Genomic DNA, 9,851 nt, shown 5'->3' on the forward strand with positions numbered 1-9,851 from the left:
GGTTCATATGTTTTATTATCATCCCCTTTAGTTATGCCTTCATAAAATACTTAAAGAACAAATATAAACTCTACTTTATGAACAACATAATAAAAGCTCATAACTTTCTATGAAGTATGAGAAGAAGATGGAGAAGAGAAAATAAAAGACTACATTAGTTTGTATAAGAAATTTAGTGTAAAAATGAGAGAATATGGTGAGATATTTATTGGAGAGCATCACCCTCATCAAATCATAAAATTTAATACAAATTAAGTAGATTTAGACTAGCATAGGTGATGTGTCTAATGGTGGTGGAGTGAGATGATTTGTTGAGTGATTTAGGGGATTTTGTGTAAGAGAATATGTACTTTTGCTTGTTTAACAAGCAAGCTTCTTACATGAAAGGGATGTGACCTTTTCGATGATACATTCTAGATTAAACCATTCCCGATTATTTTCGGCTAATACCCAGTCAGATAATAAAAATCTCTCAATTTCGGTTTACGGTTAAAACTTCAAAACACGGAATTCGGAGTGAAAAATAATTTGAAATGCGTTCTGGACAAACTTGATGTCTATCTTGACTCGAAATAATATTTCTAAGCCAATGGCGCAATCGGAATTCTATTCCGAGATACAGAACTCAAAAACACGTTATTGGGCCTAATTCGGGTGATTCAGACCCGACAGCAGCTCAGAAATTTTTTGTCACATAAAATTATGAAAATTTACCAAACAATAGGAAATCACAAAAAAAGACTAATACTCAACTACGGTTTAGTCTAGTTAAATACCGATTAATTTCTAAAATTAATCGTTGTTAAAATAAATAATTAATAAAACATACACAAAAAATTCACGGTGTTACACATTCAACAATCTTGCTTCAGTGAGTGTTGCTAAAATTCATACATTCACACATTTAACGGTGATCACTTTAGTGAGTGATGTTAAAAATCATACATTCAATAACGTTTGTTTCAGTAAGTGTTGTTAAAAGTCATACATTCATACATTTAATGTCGTTTGCTTTAGTGAGGGCTATTAAAAGTCACATTTAACTGTGATTGTTTCAGTGAGAGCTATTAAAAGTCATACATTCAAACAACACTTGTTTTAGTCAACACAAATCTTCGCAGATTTAAAAACAAAACTTTACACACAATAATACACATATCATTCAGTTTTCTATTTCTCTTATTCTTCTTCTTCTCCATGGGTTAACTTTTTTCTCTTTTGTTTTCAGTTTCTCTCTTCAAGCAAGTTATCAGTTTTTTATTTCTCTTTTCAAGTAGAAGGTAAATCATTGTCATATTTTACCTCATTTAGTTCTCTTTGATTCACTTTTGCGGCTTGCATTTACATATATGTTAACTACTTATTTATAATATAGGAATCTGTCAATGTTGATGGTGATTTACCAAATTTGTAATATCTGTATTTATTTCTTGTATTTGGTTATTATTTTTCATCATTAGTTTCTTTGTAAATTTTGACTTGATTCTTAATATATTGAATCTTAACTATGTCTTTTTGTCGTTGACAAGAAATCATTTTATTTTCAGTTAAGTGAGACAAGAAATTCATGGATTAGTCGTCCATATTTTCACCACCTTTGTTTCTTTCATTAGTGCATATAATCTTCATGGATAATGGATTTGAACTAAGGGAGACAAGTTCATGCAATGGTTTATGAGTTGAGATTTTAGAATGATGTTTGTATTGTAAATGTGGTGGAGTTGGTCATGCTTGTCATGTGTTTGATAGAATCTCTGAGAGATATGTTGTCTTGTTTAGAAAGTAGACATTTAACAGCGCTCACTTCAGTAAGTGTTGTGTTAAATATCTATTTTCTATTGCGCTTTAAAAATGTTGTTAAATATAATCTTATATTCTATCTTACTCACATAGACAGTGTTTGAAAGCGCTATTGAATGACAATTTTAAGTGATATTATTTTGTTATTCTAGCATAGTGTTAGTCAGATTCCTCTTCAGCACTCGAGAAGGTATTATTTTTTCTTTCAATTTTAAGGATAAAATATATTCTCATTATAAATAAGGGGATACAAGTATCATTATTACATGTCATTTTTTTGTTTATTATTTGAGTCCAATTCCAATATCACACCCATTTGAAATAAAATTTGACATTCTCCTATTAAACTGCTAGTATTTATATTTGAAAATATTGGCTAAGGGTATAGTTAGTTCTGAGCATTAGTCGGGATGGGATGAATAAGATTTGTGTCTTACCCAGAACTAAATGTGGTTTGAGTCATTTTTTTAACCTAGACTCGGTCTTAAACCCAAAACTAACCTGACCCTAAATGTAAACTATGTCAACCTTTAAACCTGACTCAACCCTAAAGAATCAATGATATTTATTACTTAAGAAATGTCATTACTCTATACATACAAATATAGATACATACAAATATGATGAGTGAGAAACTATGGACGGGTTGAGTCAATCATGCTTATCCGACCCTAAATATTTGTTGAGTCTAATTTTTAACCTGAAACTCAGCCCTAGTTATGACTTAACTTATAAATCACTCTTGGGTATTCTATCATTAGAAAAAAACGTAAGAAGTATTCGTGCATAAGTTTTATATGTTGTAACTATATCATCTATCACCTATATTTAATTATTATTGATTCTTTAAAGAAAGTAATATAAACGAGCAATGAATAATATATAATATGTGTATAAATCTTTTTACTGAAAGTGCATAAATATTATACCCATATTAGTATTCCTAAACAAATTCTTAATTAAAGTACACTGTCATTTCTCTGCCGTATTTGTCCTTTTACCTTTGGTCTAATCATTTACGCTACTGCACATGGACAAAATCGAAACTTTCTTGCATTTGACACAATAAAATAATAAAAACAATGATACGTATTCTCTCTTTCTAAACTTACTAATTTAAAAAATAAATAAATGATGTAAATTTTGAATACAATGTTATTAAATATTCTTACTAATATTTCATATATAATTTTCCAACATTATTCGAACTAATTTCTAGTATAAATGTTTTTGGGACAGAAGTTATTCGGAGAGTATTACCAAGAGAAAATAGTATATAAAATAATGAAAAGGCTAATTTAATCAAAATTTTATATATATATATATATATATATATATATATATTAAAAATAAGAGAAAAGTGTATATAACCCCTTAAACTTTACACATTTTGCAAATATGAACCACCAACTTTAATTTCATCAGTCAAGCCTTGAACTTCTATATTTCATAAAATAGGTCATTCTGTTAAATTTCTTTTAACTTATTTAACAATAAAATTGACCCTTAATTTTCTTTAATCTACACCATTGATTTATTTATTTAAATCATAATAAAAAAAAAATAGCAGGAGAAGACCATTCTTCTTTCATTCTTCCAAAGAAAGAAAAATTCAAACAATTAATCTCATATTTAATGATCAAAGGGAATATATTTTGGCTCTTCGGTTATCTACATATACCCTCTCTCCCCCTTTAATATTCAATTTCAGAACTCATTAACTTCACCACCAAAATCAAGCGTAAGTTGTAAAATCTCTCCAATTAATATTCAATTTCAACCCTCCTATTTAACTCTACAACCAAAATCCACATGAGTAGAAAAACAAATCCCCAATTACCATTTCAATTCCCTCATTTTCTCTTTTTCATCAATTTCCATAATTTTATTATCAATCTAAACTACACACCCCATTTAACCATTTCAATTCACGTTTGTGTGGTTAAAAACTTGCTTTTTTGCAGCTGATTGCCACAAAGTTGAAAGTTTGTTTCATTGAATCTATCTTCAACAAGTCTTCAATTTGGTGGTTCCTCAAGGTTATGGCAAAATTACATCATGGCGAGGTCTCTGAGATTGATTGTGTTAGTTATCCTATATGTGAACAAGGTTTGTGTTTTGTTTATTGTATCAATAATTTGGATTTATATTCACAAATTGGATATTAAAGTTTAAATATGGAATCAATATTTAAATTTAGGAATTAATATATTAATTTAGGTATATTGTTTTATGTTAGCACTGATGCATGTTTTAAAATTTATTTTTAGCTAGCTATCTCGTTGATTTTCCCATTGAGGTTTAGAGAATTGATTGTGCGTCGGATGATCCAAATTATGTGGAAGATGATGACACTAACAATAAAGAGTTGGAGGAGTTTCTCGATAGTTCAAGTGATAAAGAAGATGATATATATGACACTACAAGTGATGCACAATTACTTAAAGAAATAAATAGTTGAATGTATAAAAATCATGCAAGCAACCATAGAATTTTTACAATTAGGCCAAATAGTAAAGATATTGAACAATTATTTGACTATGATAATAGTAAAGAATTGTTGGGCATTAATGGGAGTGATAGTTGAGATAATGAACTCAAGCCAAAGTGGCCTGAGTTTAATGAGAAAACTGATTTGCATGAGTACACAGAGCTTGTGAAGGAAATGAAATTTGACACTGATGTCACAGTTAGAAAGGCTCTTATTGAGTGGACCATCAAAAGAGGTTATGAAATTAAGTACATACATAATGACAAAAGTAGAGACACTGCTATATGCAATGGTAGATGTGGTTGGATGATTCATGCTTCACTAATATAAGATAAGTCATGTTTCAAAATTAAGAGCTTCAATCCACTACATGAATGCAGAAGGCATTATCAAAACAAAAGGGTCACAACAAAAATGGGTTGTTAGTAAATACTTAGAAAACTTTAGGGATTCACCTAATAGGGAGGCTAGTAGATTGAAATCTGTTATATAAATGGATCATAAGGTAATTATATCAATTCATAAAGCATATCGTACTAAGACTCTTGCTTTGAAAATCATAGAGGGTGATGAAGGCAAACAATTTGGCAAGTTACAGGGATACACTGCAGCTATTATAGAGGCTAATGTTGGCAGCACAGTAAAGATAAGATTAGAAAACCAACATTTTCAAAGGTTGTATATGTGCATTGATGTTTGTAGAAAAGGATTCTTAGCTGGGTGTAGAAAATTTATATGGGTGGATGAGTGTCATATGAAAACTAAGTTTAAGGGGCAATTGCTATGTGCTATTGATAGAGATGTCAATGATAATATGTTCTCTGTTGCTTGGGCAGTTGTTGAGATAGAAAACAAAGAGTCTCGAAGATGGTTCTTAACATGGCTTCTTGAAAATATTGACAACATTAGAGATATGGGCTAGAATTTCATATCCGACCGGCAAAAGGTAAATTTCATTATCCATTACATACAATTAAATCTTAATTGGCATGGTAAAAAATTATTTTGTTTTATTTACTTGTTTGGTGCAGGGATTAGTTGAGGTGTTCAAGGAGATTGATATTGATCATAGATTTTGTGTTAGGCATATGTATAACAATTTCTAGAATGTCGACTTTAAAGGAAAAACATTAAAGGACTTGATGTGGAATGTTGCAAGAGCGTCCAGAGAGTCGGAACATAACCATTACATAGAGGAGATTAAAAAAGTTGATGCAAAGGCTTATGAATGGTTAAAAAGGGAGGAACCAAAACATTGGTGCATGTATGCTACATTCACTCCCAAGTTGAATTGTTGATATTTTTAAGAATGGGTGGTCACCTCACCTTAATTAATATTATAATATGTATTGTTGGTATAAAAACTTTGTGTTTCTATTTAATTAACAGTTTGTTAATGAATAAATCTCTCCTCATTTAAGGTGCGTCTATGGTACTGTGATTTGGTATTTCATTGATTTTTTTCAATGTAATAGTTTATTTTGTATTCTGATCTTTTTTTATTTTATTCAGTACAATGACTTATGTTTGGTTATAATACATACCATTGTGTGATGTTGGTATGCTCACAACCCTCAATTGAAATGTAACGTGTTACTGAATACTATTTCTGAGACATTCAACTCATATATAAAGGAGGCAAGAGACAAGTCTATTATTACTATGTTGGAGATGATTTGCAGAAAATTAATGAAGAGATTTCGTGTCAAGAGAGATGAAATGTTATCTTATAATCAATCAATTTGTCCAAGGATACAACAAAAGTTAGAAGTCTCCAAAAAAGAGGCAATGAATTGTATAGTACATGTTGGAGGATATAGAACATTTGAGGTTAGTCACTGTGTTGATGGAAATAAGGTAGTCGACCTTATAAAGAGAACATATACATGCATCAAGTGACAAATGAATGGAATCCTTTGTGGTCATGTTGTGGCTGCAATATTTGAAGAAATGGGAATACCAGAGAAGTTTGTGGATGATATTTTCTCCAAAGACTATTTCTTGAAAATATATGATATGCATATTAATCCTATTCCATTAGAAGAAGATTGGCCTGACTATAACTTTAATGAGATATTACCTCCAAATTGGAAGATTACACCAGGTAGGCCAAAACAGAAAATAATTAGAGAAGAAGATGAACCTTCCAATCCATATAGGATCAACAAGAAAGACACTAAAATGAGGCGTAGCAATTGCATCAAGGAAGGACACAATTATAAAAAATGTAAATTACTCTTAAATCCAAATAGAAAGGTTTACAAAAGGTCAATGAAGTCTGGTCAATCAAAAAGGATGTCAAGAAATGATAAGTAGTATTGTCAAATTTTATTTTTTCTGTGTGGGGTCCCAATATTTTTTTGTAAGGAGTAGTTCTTTTTGTTTTTGGACACATGGTTAGTTTTTTATTTTAATGACTCAATTTAATGGATGATATTATGCAATTTCATTTATGATTAATGTTTTATTGTGAGATAAATATTTTGACTTTGATGAAACACATATTATTCAGAACAAAACTTTGAAACAATGTATGTGATAAAACTGGTGCTCTATATTTAGAATTAACCAATTGATACCTACTCATTATTATGAATTAATTTGAGAGAGAGAAAACATTTCATCATTTTAGTTTTTTGCACTAATTGTGGAAATGATTGGTCAAAGCACAGTGAAAGAAGTAATTACAAAATAACATGAGAAAAATCGTGAGGGAGTGAGAGGTCGTGAATGAATGAAATATTAAATTATTGGTCAAGGTTAAAGAAAATAGATGTCAGATTTCACTGTTAAATAAATTAACAAAGATTTAATAGAATGAGTTATTTTATGAGTTAGTGAAGTTTAAGGCTTAATTATGATGAAATTAAAGTTGGTGGTTTCTATTTGCAAAAGATATAAATATTTAGGGTTTATATACACTTTTCCCTAAAAATAATAAGATAAAGTGATAAGATAATGAGGAAAATTTTGGAAGCCATACTAAGAATGGTTATTGGATTATATGAGATAAAATCCTTAAATAAATAAGGATGTGTTTAGAAATTTTCATATAGTTTATCTTAATTTTATATAACATCACAAGGGATGCAGTAAGATAAAAAAAAAATCAAAACATCAATTATTATTTTTTTGCAATGGACGAAAGAATTTATTGTCTTCTTTCTTTGCTGATTGGTTTCTTTATTAGGCTTCTGTCTCTGTCGAACACAACATGACCTAAACTAATATGAGTGGCCAGGGCATGGCTTACGTAGGCATCAACTATTGGTTACCGTCTTGTGTCTGTAACTTTCAAAACCAACCGGGTATCACCGGTGGCAATAGACCATACTGAAATTTGGAATCCAGTATATGAAAATATTAAAATGAGGAAATTATTACATATGCAGAAATTATCACTTTCGTCATGACCAATTAATGTAATGATATTATCTTCTTTAATTGGAATAAATTTACTTAATCTCAAACATGAATGTATGATTATTTGGTTGAGGCTAATAATCTTAGTTAGTAAAGAGCATGTTATGATTGATCTACTTGTACAGAGGCTGTGATCAATATAGGTCCCACCAGCTTGGTTTCTCAGTGAGGGCCTTCTGTGGCTGTGCTTTTAAGTTTGTTTAATAACTCTGCCGTCAGGTGGTCACTTCGGAATGAAAAATATATATAATGAATAATAGTTCATTTAGTAGTGTAAAATCATATAACAATAACATTTATTATAATAAAAAATCACACACATTAAAAATGAGATTAATTTTTATTTATAGGATGAGATATACTATTGTTTGTACAAAAAAATATATGCTTACACCATAGGGAAATTTAACTTGCATTATAAAGTGATATTTTAGTTTATTAATTATTGGTGTTGTTGTTCTTGTTATATAGAATGATTTATAGAGAGTATAATATGTATATATTGTTAGTGTAAAAATTTATATAAATTCATTATTTATTTAACTTATTTTTTAAAGAGTTAATAATAATTAAATAAATAGTTAAATAACAATCTATAAAATACATACACTATAATATATATTTTTATCTTATAAGAGAATATTTTAAAGATCCACTTTTTTTCGGACGAGTACAAAGACATTAATATTCAAATCACACCGCGGGCCTTGAACACGCGTTGATACTGTTGAGTGTTGATCACTTTCCCACTCTTTATTTCATGCTGCTGTTTCCCAGTTCTAAGCGGTTTTCTGTTAATAGTATATCTCTCACATTCAAACATCTTCCACTACTTCTAATAATCTGTTTACCATTGTTTACTTATTCTTGTTAAAAGTTTTAGGAAATGTTAATAAATATTTTTCCTAAATAATGTGTGATTATATCCCTTTATTTTTCCTAGTTATAGAGGTTTGATATATTTTATTGTTTGTTTCAAATTATGTTTTGATAAAAGATTTATATTTAAATGATAGTTTAAAGTTGTGTACTTATACTTTAATTATGTTTTATAAACAAGATATTTGTCTAGTGGTATAAGACTCTGCTAGATTCCAGCATGACCAAAATATCAAAGTTTTGATTCACGGAAGCAACACTTGTTGGGAAAGACAATATTACCCGTAAAAGATTAGTTTCTTACCTAAAAGGTAAGGACACCCTTAATAGTACAAAAAACTTTAAATTTGTTTTATAATTATTATGATCATTTTTTCTTTTCATTGTCTAAAATTACATGCATAATTATAAGAAATATATAGGTTATTTATAAAAATAGCTTATAAATTTATTGGTACTTATGAATTTGTTGGGTACCAATGATAGTGAGCAGGAGACTCACCGCGTACCTGTATGAGTTTGGGATGGGTCTAGATTCCAAAATGATCGAATGTGATAGATTTGAGTAATAGACTTATTAAGACTCATTACTATCTCTATTTCTATCGTGCTGAGATAGATTTGTGACATGAAGTTAGACAAAATTTATGATATGATTTTAGACAAAATTTATCATATGATTTGGACAGATTATAGGGGTGGCGAAACCGAGTGGGCATGAATTATGGGCAAATCGTCGAATCCGGAACATAGTTGACCTAAAAGAGCAAATTAACTTCCTCATTTAGGTAACGTAGTAACAGCTTGTAATAGTGAGAAATTATAATGCAATATGTAATAAAATAAACATGACAACAATAAGAGAAAAATTAAAAAAATGTGCCAAATCATAATTAAGAATGTGCAAAATCCTTCCAATTTCACTGACTTGTCTTTTTCGAAGTTATCTGTAACAAGACTGAGTTCAGAAAATTCCAGAGTGTGAATTTTAGTAGAGTTCAGGTCATAGTTTAAATCGTTTGAACTCATACAATGTATCATATTCTTTTTTAAATATATACTTACAATTAAGTAAGAGTAATAAAACTACTTTATCTACTCTTAGAAACAAAACTATTTTGACTGAAGTCAATAAACTCTTTTGCATAACATGATAATATATTTATATTGCTTATTTTGAAATACCTAAATTAAAATATACTTTACCTTCACATTTCTCATGTTTATCCATAAATTCAAATTTATATATATATATATA

This window comes from Lupinus angustifolius, chromosome LG08, assembly GCF_001865875.1.
Source record: "Lupinus angustifolius cultivar Tanjil chromosome LG08, LupAngTanjil_v1.0, whole genome shotgun sequence".
NCBI classification, from domain to species: Eukaryota; Viridiplantae; Streptophyta; class Magnoliopsida; order Fabales; family Fabaceae; genus Lupinus; species Lupinus angustifolius.